This window comes from Triturus cristatus, chromosome 7, assembly GCF_964204655.1.
Source record: "Triturus cristatus chromosome 7, aTriCri1.1, whole genome shotgun sequence".
Lineage (NCBI taxonomy): Eukaryota > Metazoa > Chordata > Amphibia > Caudata > Salamandridae > Triturus > Triturus cristatus.
The window spans coordinates 999,488,094-999,501,147 of record NC_140590.1 but is presented as its reverse complement, the minus strand read 5'-3'; positions in this window follow the sequence as shown (position 1 = coordinate 999,501,147).

Sequence of the window (13,054 nt, the reverse complement as noted above, 5' to 3'; positions counted from 1 at the left end):
TAATCTGCTATCTCTTACACCTATACAGATGCAATCTGGCATACACCTCAATACGTATCCATTTAACAGCAATAGCAGCCTATCTCCAAAACAGGCAGCACCTCTCTTTATTCAGAGTGCCTGCCATCAAAGCCTTCTTGGAAGGTCTTAAACGAGTAATTCCCCCAAGACACCCACCAGCACCTGTGTGGAACCTCAACTTGGTCCTCACCAGACTGATGGGTCCGCCCTTTGAACCTCTCCATTCATGTGAGATTCAATTCCTCACCTGGAAAGTGGCTTTCCTGGTTGCCATCACTTCCTTAAGTAGAGTTAGTGAACTCCAGGCACTAACCATTCAGCAGCCATTCATTCAGGTCCATGCAAACAGGGTTGTCCTACGCACCAACCCCAAGTTCATGCCCAAAGTCATATCACAGTTCCACATTAATCAAACTATCGAACTGCCCGTTTTCTTCCAAAATCCGCAAAATGTTGCGGAGAGAATGCTCCATACACTAGATGTAAAGCGAGCTCTCATGTACTATATTGACAGGACAAAGAATTTTAGAAAAACTAAACAACTCTTCGTTGCCTTCTCTCCACAACACAAAGGCAACGCAATTTCCAAAGCAGGAATAGCCAGATGGATCGTTAAATGCATTCAGATTTGCTATCCCAAAGCTAAACGCACCGTAACGGTTCCCCCACGAGCCCACTCAACAAGAAAGTTAGGGGCATCCATAGCTTTCCTAGGAAACATCCCTTTACACAAAATTTGTAGAGCAGCCACATGGTCCACTATACGTACATTTACCAAACACTACTGCGTAGATGTACACTCAAGACAGCAAGTGTTTAGGAAGGACAAGGGTACCCCTTATGCGAACCTGGGGTGATACAGAAAAAGAACATCGCATTGGCAACAATAGAGAACCATTTTTTCTTGGTTAAATTAGTACAAAAAGGTTCAAGTTGCGTAAGGTCGATGACGTTTCGAACTCAATTATTTGAGTTCATCTTCAGGACAAATGTGAGCATATGAACTCTAAATGTGGAAAATGCAAAAATAAACAAGTATAAATAACTCATAAATAAGTCCCTGAACTGTAAATAGCATCACAATCAATTAAATGTAAGGTACATAGTGTTCTCCAAATAGTGATGCAATTAGGAAGATCCATTTAGGTAACCTAAATGGATCTTCCTAATTGCATCACTATTTGGAGAACACTATGTACCTTACATTTAATTGATTGTGATGCTATTTACAGTTCAGGGACTTATTTATGAGTTATTTATACTTGTTTATTTTTGCATTTTCCACATTTAGAGTTCATATGCTCACATTTGTCCTGAAGATGAACTCAAATAATTGAGTTCGAAACGTCGTCGACCTTACGCAACTTCAACCTTTTTGTACTAATTTAACCAAGAAAAAATGGTTCTCTATTGTTGCCAATGCGATGTTCTTTTTTAAAAAAGTCCACCCTCACCTGCACGTCACGCTTGTTGTCACTAAATATGTGAGCACTTGAATTCATCCTATGTACAATAAATAAGTGTCATATATTGACCTTTCCTGTCCCCTGTCTCTCTATATTAAGTATCATTCTCCTGTATGAGTCTTTGAACCTATACAAAATCATCCGCCCTCTTAAGGGTTTCTCTTTGTCCTGGACCTTCTTAGGCCATCCCGAACCATTGTTTTCTTTTACACTCAAGACAGCAAGCAGCTGTAGGACAGGCTGTTCTCACAACTCTTTTTCAGACTGCTGCAGCTGGCACTGGTAGCCGCCGCTAATAGGAGGTACTGCTATGTATTCTATGCACAGATATGAATTCAGCAGCCCACATGCCTCGAACTGAATATGCTACTTACCAGTATGCATCTGTTCTTGGCATGTAGGGCTGCTGACATTCATATCGCCCACCCTCCTCCCCGGCGCCTGTAGCAGCTGCAGCTCTCAGACTTACTGTATAGCATGGTCATCACTTACTGTATCTACTCCATCACTGCCACAATGGCGAAAAACAATCTAAGGATGGAGAGGATGCCCATGCGCACTGTAGTCCAGGGGAGGAGCCACCTATCTCGTGATACTTCGAAGACTCTTCCAGGACAACAATGTGCAATCATCCGGACCCAACACTAGGCGGCGATCTATGCACAGATATGAATGTCAGCAGCCCTACATGCCAAGAACAGATGCATACTGGTAAGTAGCATATTCAATCTTCCTACTGATACGCTGTGTCCCGCGGACATTGTTTTCGTGTCCGCGAGGCGGTTAAATATTTCTTTCAGACGACACCTTGAATATTCGTAGATAATGAGGGATACTGTTTTCAAAATGTGATTATGCATTTTTCACAGCTCCAGCGTTCAAGTTCATGTTTGTGAATATCACAGTAGCGCCCATTATTTCTTACGGTGTCACAACGTAACCTTCCGATGTTGTTTTTCTGTGAACATTGCACTTGTGTTTGGGGAACGTTTTCTAAGTATTGTTTCACTGTATATATGTCGTGCTTAGACAGACTATATGGGCTATTCCTGAAAAACATGCTGACAATCACGTATTTGTGTTTAACTATGTAATGTGCCATGCTCTACCACATTCATTCCATTGAAATTTGAAAAACTTTACGGACTTGATTCGTGAAATCAAGTCCGTAAAGTCGTGAAGTAAGTGAAGAAATTGCATTAACTTGTGGTAGCTATTCAATATGTTCCTATGTAATTAGACTTACTGGGCTGAATTTATAAGATTGCATTCATGAGTTTATGAAGAACCTGTAGTGATTTTGGCTATTCATGTATTGAAGGGTCAAGTTGGACCCGAAATGCATTGGGTTTATAAGCATCTAGTAGTGAACGCTCGCTGCATCTGGGATTATAAGATGTCAGAAGAATTCGTATATCATGAATAAATGAAGAATAAAACCTTTGATGATTAATCAACAAAGATTGATGCGAACATTATTTGAATATTTATGAGGAGAAACATTTAGTTTCATTTTAAAAGTGCTCACATCCAAGGGAAGGGAAGGGGTGCCCTAACCCACACAGATTCGGATGCAGCTACAGGCACTGCCAGACACAGTGCAACGGATATTGCAGCACACTAAAAAAACTTTTTGAATAAACATTGAAAGAACTGAAATAGCCGAGTGCACTGAGAAAAATCTTGCTCTTGGTATATCAGCATGAGCAGATATGCCCCTAAAATGTCCAGTTTGTTCTAAAATATTGTAAGTGAACAGGGTAGCCATAAAGAATACATGGGCTGGATACTTGGCAACACGAGTTTCCTAGCACCTTGATGGCAGCATTGATTTCTAAGATGTTTGGTACCAAACATCTTGTTTTAATAAATCTTTGCGGATGCCAGTGTCCGATTTATTATTAAATTCACACAGGAGACCCTTTTAGAGGGTCCCTTGAAACCTTACCAACCACTGGTGTGATCCCTGTCTAGTTTTAGCCAGCCTGCCATCACCAGACATGTTTCCCGACCTCTGGGTAGAGAGCCAGCGCTCTCCAGATCCAGAGACAAAGCCTGCTCAGGGCGGAGGTGGTCACACCTCCCAACCCCTACCACCAAGCAGGATCTGCCTTGGCAGAACCAAGAACTTCAAAGGTATGCTGCCTTTCAATCCTGCCCTTAGCGCTGCCATTTGAAGCAGATGACGACCCTCTGGTCCTGGCCCACTTTTGGTGGGGGACTGACGGTTAAATTAGATAAAATAGGTGAGTCTAAGTCTACCTTAACCCTGTACCACCCCTCAGGAGGGGCAGGTGAGGAAAAACACACTTTTCACTATCTGCCATCTTGAGGATGAAGAGAGTAGCCTATTAGGGGTCAGGATATGCCCATCCCCCACGTGGGGCACATATAAAGAGGGTGTAACCCTATGGGAAAGCAGCCCATTGGCTACTACCTGTTCTCCTCTAAAAACGCCCCTCGATTCAGTATTTAGACTGCACACAGAGAACCTGACTTCAGATTTGACAGACAACAAGACGACGGTAGAAGACCGCTGCGGTTCAGGAACTGAGACCCCCCTGCAGAAGAAATTGGTGCCAAACTATGCCGCTGCTAGCTGCGAGGCCTCCAAGAAACCCCGGTGACCTCCAGCCTCTACAGATCACCAATAACTTTCTTTTTGGGCTAGAGGCGCTAGTCCCTGGCACACCGCCCGTAAAGATCGACAAGTTGTGAGGACCGTCACAGCATGTGTCGACGCGATGCTCCACCAACTCTTCAGTTGCATTAGCCAAGGCTTGTTGACCTCACACCGGGGCCCAACTTACTCAACGCATGCGCCAGGGAGAAAGCTCCTCACAGCATAGTGACCATCGTCAGAAACAGCCCCACTCCTGTGAGCCTGCACCCGATTCCTGGTGGTGTTGACTGAGTGACTGTTGCAACTTGGGCGTGACCGCATTGGACAGCTCTGCATCGCACCCATGGCCCGACCGCCGCAGGTGAAGACCAAAACCACGACTCCAGGTACCTGCAAACCAGGTTGCACTCAACTGCCTTCTGTATCAGAGTCCTGGACCTCCAACGACCTTCATCCCTCCGAAGAAGCTCAACCTTTTAACCCTGAGTGACCAGGGGTGACACGAAGCTCCACGTGGAGTCCTGCTTCCATCAACCGCATTGCTAACTGTGTTGGCGGTCCTCCGCTGTCTCCCTCAATCAATCAATCATTTGTAGAGTGCACTACTCACCTGTGAGGGGCTCAAGGCGCTATGGGGGGGGGGGGGGTAGTGCAGCTACTGCTCAAACAGCCAGGTCTTGAAAAGTCTTCTGAAGGTCAACAGGTCCTGTGTCTATCGCAGGTGGGTGGGGAGGGTGTTCAATGTCTTGGCGGCGCGGTGGGAGAATGATCTGCCGCCGGTGGTTGTTCGGTGGAAGTGTGGAACGGTGGCGAGGTCAGCGGAGCAAAGGTGGCGGTTTGGGGTGTAGAAGGTGAGTCGTTTGTTGAGGTATGTTGGTCTGGTGTTGTTGAGTGCTTTGTGAGCGTAGGTGAGAAGCTTGAAGGTGATCCTCTTGTTGACAGGGAGCCAGTGCAGGTCTCTCAGGTGGGCAGTGATGTGGCTGTGGCGGGGTATGTCGAGGATGAGGCGAGCGGAGGTGTTCTGTATGTGTTGAATTTTTCTCTGGAGTTTGGCCGTGGTTTCCGCGTAGAGGGCGTTGCCGTAGTCCAGCCTGCTGCGCTGACGAGGGCCTGGGTGACCGTCCTTCTGGTTCCGGTGGGGATCCATCTGTAGATCTTGCGAAGCATGCCGAGGGTGTTGAAGCAGGAGGAGGAAACGGCGTTGACATGATGGGTTCTGCCGGTGAGGAAGGAGGTGATCCAGTCCAGGGTTTTGTCACAGATCCCTGCGTCGTGGAGGCGTGTGCGTAGGGTGTGGTGGCAGACGGTGTCGAAGGCGGCCGAGAGGTCCAGGTAGATGAGGGCCGCGGTCTCGCCATTGTCCAGCAGGGTCCTGGTGTCATCGGTGGCGGTGATGAGGGCGGTTTAGGTGCCGTGGTTGCTGCGGAATCTGGATTGGGACGGGTCCAGGATGTTTTTCTCCTCGAGCAAGCGGGTCAGTTGTCTGTTGACTGTTTTCTCTGACTTTCGCCGGGAACGGGAGCAAAGAGATAGTCCGTAAGTTCTTGAGGTCCTTTGGGTCTACTTTCTGCCTTTATCTTTCTCTGGGGATATCTCGCACTCTGTACATAGGGTACTTAATTTTAGTACACAGTACAGAGAGGTGGTATCTCACAACCAGGCCATGGTTGCAAGAAGGCTGGACTACGGAAACACCCTCTATGACGGTATCAACAAAAAAACTCCCCAGAAGGCTGCAGACCATCCAAAACTCAGCATACATAATCACTCTCAACCTCCCACGCTGCACTCACATCACACCACACATGAAGAAGATCCACTGGCTCTTCACACGCAGCCAAGCTCAATTCAAACTCTTCACCCATACTTTCAAGGCATTAGATAACGCTGGCCTAGCATACCTCTACAATTGCATCTCCTTTTACAAATCATCCAGACACCTCTGCTTGTCCGGACTCCTACTTGCAAACATCCTGAGTAGATCTGCCCTTCGCAGATGTCAGTGAAGCCACATTTCCAGATATATCTGATTTACAGTGCTAAACCCATAGTTTTATTTGCCTAAAAAATGCTAATGCCCCTTGTAACAACCATCAATGTCATTGGGAATGTATAACTTCAACATCCATGTACTTACCCCCTTCCCCCGTTACCACCAAACACATACTTTGTTAGGCACTCGCAGACATCTGTTGTCTCCTACATATTATCCCACACATAGAATCTGCTTAAAATCAGATAGATTGTAGTCTGTCACTCACTTATGGTAAGGTCCAGTCTGACATGTGACATCAGTACACATAATTCTAAATTTTGCCAGCTGCTACATTTGACAACAGATGGCACCAGTGCTGTCTGTAAAAATGTTCACATAGATCAATCTCTACTTACCAAGGCATGCAATTACACATTGCCTGCTAGCTGGATATATTGCATAGCATGTCAGTCAAGTTCACAAGCATAAAATAACACAAAAGTGTTGTCTCAAAACAAAGATCAGGGCTAGCAATGGTACTCGGAATGAACTATATTGCGCATCACCGAAATATGTAAAGAAATTTTTCTGGCACATTGTGTTGTAATGTGCCCATTATACTATGGAATAGCACAAGTGGCAATACCCAGCCTATTTTAGAGCCATTTTGGAAACCACCTTCTTAACAACAATATTGTGTTTATTGAACTATTGTACTGCATCAATTGCAATTTATTTCATTGTTTCTAAATAGATCATGTACATCAATATGATCAATATAGTATAGTAGGAGTGTGTGATGAATGAATGCTAGCTAGAATGTTGTGTCTTTGTTGGTCTCTGTAATATCATTTCTCTCTTGTTTTTTCTTGAATATGTTTTTATTTATTACTATTAATTTTTAATAAACTATTTTTGTATTTTTCTAATTTTTCAGTGTCACTAATGTTTATTCTTTATATGTTTCAAAATATGTATTAATTCCTGAAGTTGCCCTAGATATTTTACATTATATATTGCATAGCATGTCAGTCAAGTTCACAAGCATGAAATAACACAAAAGTGTTGTCTCAAAACAGAGATCAGGGCACGCAATGGTACTTGGAATTAACTATTTTGCGCATCACCGAAATATGTAAAGAAATTTTTCTGGCACATGTGTTGTAATGTGCCCATTATACTATGAAATAGCACAAGTGGCAATACCCAGCCTATTTTAGTCTTACATGTCCCAGAATCAAGGGACCTAACCATGCACCAAGAAGTATTGTTGCATAAGATACATGTTATAAATTACATGTGTCTCGATTCTCAAAACCTAAATGTCATAACACTAGCTGCAATACGTGAACATGCATGGTGTTGTATGAAGTTCATCAAGACACATACTTACCCCCTTCTTACTGCTGTCTGGATCTCAAGTGCCCATCAGGGTTGGGATATGCCACTGCCAGAATGCGACGCATTAGGGGGTCAGGGTGCGGCACGCGACCCTCCTGCCTTGAGGTACCAGGCCAAGCTGGACTTCGGCGATCTTCTTGGCCCAGCTTCTTAGGTCCTGCCACCGTTTTCGGCAGTGTCCACTGCGCCGATGTTTGACCCCCAGGGAATGCACTTTCTGGGCAATGGTCCTCCACAGGAAAACCTTCTGATGGGCGTTGGCCTGTGAGGGTGACATGGTATCGGACACTTAGTACACATGCAAGATGTACATATCCAGGTACTTCGTCACATAGGTCATGAATAGCTAGCTTAACCAATGTCCAAGTTCGCAGACTAGAATTCTCAACATTGCACCTGTTGTCAAACAGGCAACATTTACATATTTATGAACACATTTTCATTTCCTGTTAAGGCCACACTCTAACCTGACCGTGCCCTAAGTTACTATGCAATACCTCTCACTACACTGTGGATGGGAGAGCAACACAGGTGGTATGAAATCTCATAACTGCTAACCTCAGCACACATATATCTTCTGCGGAAGGAAACAGTAGCATTTTGGCCCTGGACTTACACCTAACTAGTATTTGTCTTAATCAATGGTTACACTGTGTCAATAAAACATTGTTCAACATGATCTACACATGCCCTGAATGGACATTATAATCCATGCACCTGGTTGCCTTCCTACATCTGACCTGACCATTGCTGAGCATTGTGACTTGCTATGTGAGAGCTTGTGACATAACTGACGTAACGCTGATATTGCATCATTTGTGGAGTTGTTCTTATGACTGTGTACATTAACATCTTAACCATACATGCAAATGACATTCCACATCCACCATAAGAGTTTGATTAGCTATGACTCCACAAGAAAATAATTTTGAATCATGACAGAAAATAAGGCATCATTATATCAAAGCGATGTGTACATGCCTAACTAATACACCTTACGACGTTTGTGGTTGAGGATTGGATATTCACATGACAACAGTGATATAAAGTCCAGAACAGTACTGACACACATACAGCAGTGAACATGTCCATCTGAAAGAAACACGTAGTGATAGATTCCTTACCTTAGAATTACCCCCAGGCATCAGACTGGATCCGGAAAGTTTTCGTCAGTAGTACCCCTGCGCGTCGGTAGGCGTCGTCATGAGGCTCCGCGTGCGTCGTTGGCATCATCGGCGCCGAGATAACGTTGCTAGAGCTACTTAGACGCACCCGAACGTTCTTTCTTTTTCTGCGCCAGTAAGCGCAGATCCAGGAAGAGCAAGTACCCCCAGTCATTTTTGGACTGAGTTTTTTCGAGGCCTTTTTTCTCAATTTCTTCGAGTTGATCGACTCCTGGTGTCGTAGGGATGCCCGGCTTCAAGAACTGTGGGGACTGTCACTCCAGCCCTGGCGTCGCCGACGACTCCGGCCCCAGCGCCGCAGGACCTCCCGAGACCCGGGATCGGACCCCGGTCGACACCACCTCCGACGTCGCCCGCTCCTCGGGACTACGTCGTCCCCAGTTTCAGCCCAGACACGGTGCTGAATCGACGCCGTGCGGCGCCGATCCCGACGCCGATGGGGCCCTTTTTCCCCTATGTCTGTCCTCCTTATTTTCAGCCTGTTTCACAGACTTCGGAGGAAAGGGAGGACTGGGAGGGGTCTGAGGACCCTCTCACACAACAGTGTGATTATGATCCGGACTGGGCAGAGGATTTGGGGGAGGCCAGTGGTCTTGACACCTCACCTGACTTTCGCATGCTGTCTCCTCCTACCGTGGCTACGGAGGAGGGAGCCAGTTACGCAGTGGTAGTACGTAGTGCAGCCGAGGCCCTCCACCTCGAACTCCCTACGGTGGCCATCAGGCCTAACCTCCTGACAGAAGTGCTTCAGCCGGCGGCAACCTCTTCGGAGCCCTTGCTGCCTTTTAATGACGTACTTTCTGACGTCCTTTTATGCATATGGTCCAGGCCCAACACAGGGGCTCCTGTGGACAGGAACGTGGCCCACCGCCATCACCCAGCTCCTGGCAACGGCCTCTTTCTCTCCCATCACCCCACTCCTGAGAGCTTGGTTGTCCAAGCCTCTGCTTCCCAGAGCACGTTCCCTTCCGCACCTCCGGATAGGGAATCCAAGAAGCTGGAGCAGCTTGGCAAGAAGCTGTTTTCATCTGCCAGCTTAGGGCTGCGGTCGGTGAACACCGCATGCCTCTTGGGCCATTATTCCTACTCTGTGGGATACGGTTGCGCAGGTGCTGCCCAACTGTCCGAAGGAGGCACAGACAGTACTCTCCCAAGCTATAGCAGCTGGCAGAGACGCAGCAAAGTTCACCATTTGTTGTGGGCTTGATACCGCCAACTCGCTGGGCAGGGCGATTTCCACAACGGTGGTGCTTCGGCACCAACTGGCTTCTCGGGGGATGTCCGGAACACCTTGATGGACATGCCCTTTGATGGCATTCGCCTTTTTGGCAATAAGGCGGATAGTGCGTTGGAGCGGTTTAAGGACTCGCCGGCTACGGCCAAGTCCTTGGGCCTGTCGGCCACTCACCCTCCTCCGCCTTCCGCTTTTTGCTCCTTTCGTGGTCACGGAAGGGGTGCCCCAACGCGTTAGTTCCAGAGCCACAGGCCTGCGCAGCAACATTCTCCGCATGGTCGCGGACGTGGGAACCGTTGAGGCGGTTCTGGGGTCCAGCAGGCGGGTCAGTCCACCTCCACCCCCGCAGCATCCACTGCAAAGCCTTCCTAGTCCGACCTTTCAGGCCCATCAAACGCCAGTGGGTGGCAGAATTCATCATCATCTCCCCCACTGGCGCAACATCATATCAGACAAGTGGGTGCTGCAAATTGTCTGAAGGGGCTACTTCCTCCCCTTCGAGAATTCCCCTCCAGCCATGCCACCTCAATACCACCACATGTCGGGAGACCATCTTGCGCTTCTTCAGCAGGAAGTCACGGCCCTCTTGGCCAAGGGGGCCATCGAGCGCGTTCCTGGGCCAGAAGTAGGTCGTGGTTGTTGTTCCCACTACTTTCTGGTCCCCAAGAAGGACAAGGGTCTGCTTCCTATCTTAGACCTTCGGAACGTCAATCGCTTCCTCTGGAAGGAAAAGTTCAAAATGCTCACACTTGCTCAGGTCTTGTCTGCCCTAGACCCGCAAGATTGGATGGTAACGTTGGACTTGCAGGACGCTTACTTTCATATTCCCGTCCTGCCGGCCCACCGGCATTACCTGCGGTTCACGGTAGGCCACAAGCACTTTCAGTTCACCGTGCTCCCTTTTGACCTTACCAGCGCCCCTCGGGTGTTCACAAAAGTGATGGCGGTGATTGCATCTCATCTGCGCAGATCAGGGGTTCCAGTCTTCCCCTATCTCGACGACTGGTTGTTGAAGGCGGGCTCGCCCCAAGCAGTCGTCTCCCATCTCCAGACTACGGTCCACCTCCTGCATTTGCTGGGGTTCTCCATCAACGAGCCGAAGTCGCACCTGATTCCCTCTTAGAAGCTCCTCTTCATTGTACCGGTTCTGGATTCGGGACAGTTTCGGGTTTATCCTCCCGAGCAGCGAGTCTGGGATATTCAGGCTATGATTCCGATCTTTCAGCCTTTATCCCGGATTTCGGTCAGGATGACCCTTCGCCTGCTGGGCCTAATGGCCTCCTGCATCCTGTTGGTGGATCATGCCAGATGGCATATGCAGGCTCTGCAGTGGGACCTGACGTTCCAGTGGGCACAGCATCAGGGCAACTTGTCCGTTCACGTCCAGATCTCGGAGGGCACTGCACAACAATTGCAGTGGTGGCTCACGAATCGCGATTGGGTCAATGGTAGATCCCTCTCCCTTCCCCAACCAGAACACACAGTGGTGACAGACGTGTCCCTTCTGGGATGGGGCGGCCACATGGGAGAGGTGGAGATCAGAGGACTTCGGTCTCCGGCGGAGTCCCGGCTCCATATCAACCTAATGGAGCTTCGGGCGATCCGACTTGCACTGAAAGCATTCCTTTCCTCTGTCATTTGGAGAGTAGTGCAGGTGTTCATGGTCAACACCACTGCCATGTGGTACTGCAACAAAAAGGGTGGGATGGGGTTGTGGACCCTATTTCAGGAGGCTCTGTGTCTCTGGACATGGCTGGAACATCAGGGCATTTTCCTGGTGGTTCAACACCTGGCAGGTTCTCTGAACACCAGGGCGGACAGACTCAGCCACCGGTGCATGATGGATCACGAATGGCGTCTGCACTCGGACGTGGCGCAAGGTCTCTTTCAGCAGTGGGGAGGGCCTTGGTTAGATCTGTTCGCCACAGAAGAGAACATGCAATGTCATCAGTTCTGCGCGTTGGAATTTCCAAGGCGGCACTCTCTAGGCGACGCTTTTCGTCGCGAGTGGAGTTGCGGTCTACTATACGCCTTTCCGCCTATACCACTTCTACCCAGAGTGCTGAAGAAGATAAAGCGCGACCGGGCCCAAGTCATTCTTGTGGCTCCGGACTGGGCTCGAAGAGTATGGTATCCCGAGCTACTCAGCATGGGTATCGATCCCCCAATCCGACTGCCTCTTCGGGAGGATCTTCTGTCACAGCAACAGAGGACGGTCCTCCACCCGACCCTGTCCAGCCTCCACCTCCTTGCGTGGAGATTGAGCGGCGGTAGTTGACGTCTTTTGACCTGCCTCCTGAAGTTTGTGATGTGATCTTGGCAGCCAGGCGTCCCTCCACTAAGATGGTATACGCCTGCCGGTGGAATAAGTTTGTGATATGGTGCACAGCAATGGCTGTGGATCCACCCTCTTTCAGAGGTCCTTTTATTCCTCCTTTCTTTGGACCAGCAGGGCTCTGCTTTGGGCACTATCAAGGGCTATCTCGGCCATTTCGGCTTCCAGATCAGCCTTCCCTTTTCAAGTCCCCGGTTGTAAATAGATTCTTAAAAGGCATTACTCATCTTTTCCCTCCTGTCCCTTTCATAATGCCTTAGTGGGACTTGAACCTGGTTCTGACATATCTGATGTGTGCTCCCTTTGAGCCACTTCACAACTGTCCTCTTCGTATTCTCACTTTAAAGACAGCTTTCCTGGTGGCCATCACCTCTGCCAGAAGAGTGAGTGAGCTCCAGGCTCCATTTCTTCTAAACCTCCTTTTCTATCTGTCCATCGGGACAAAGTGGTTCTACGGACTCGTCCATCTTTCTGCCAAAGGTTGTCACCGCCTTTCATATCGGGCAGACCATCACTTTGCCAACCTTCTTTCCGCCTCCACATCCCTCAAAAGAGGAAGAGAGGCTCCACCGGCTGGACCCAAAACGTGCGCTCGCATTCTACCTGAACCGCACACAACAGTTCCGGGTGGATGACCAGCTCTTTGTTGGCTACGTTGGCGCCAAGAAAGGTCGGGCCGTGCACAAGCGGACCATCTCTCGGTGGGTCGTTCTGTGCATAAAGGCTTGTTATTCTTTTGCTAAAAAGGAGCCTCCGGTGGGGCTGCGGGCCCATTCTACCAGGGCGACGGCAGCTACTACTGCTTTGGGACGGGG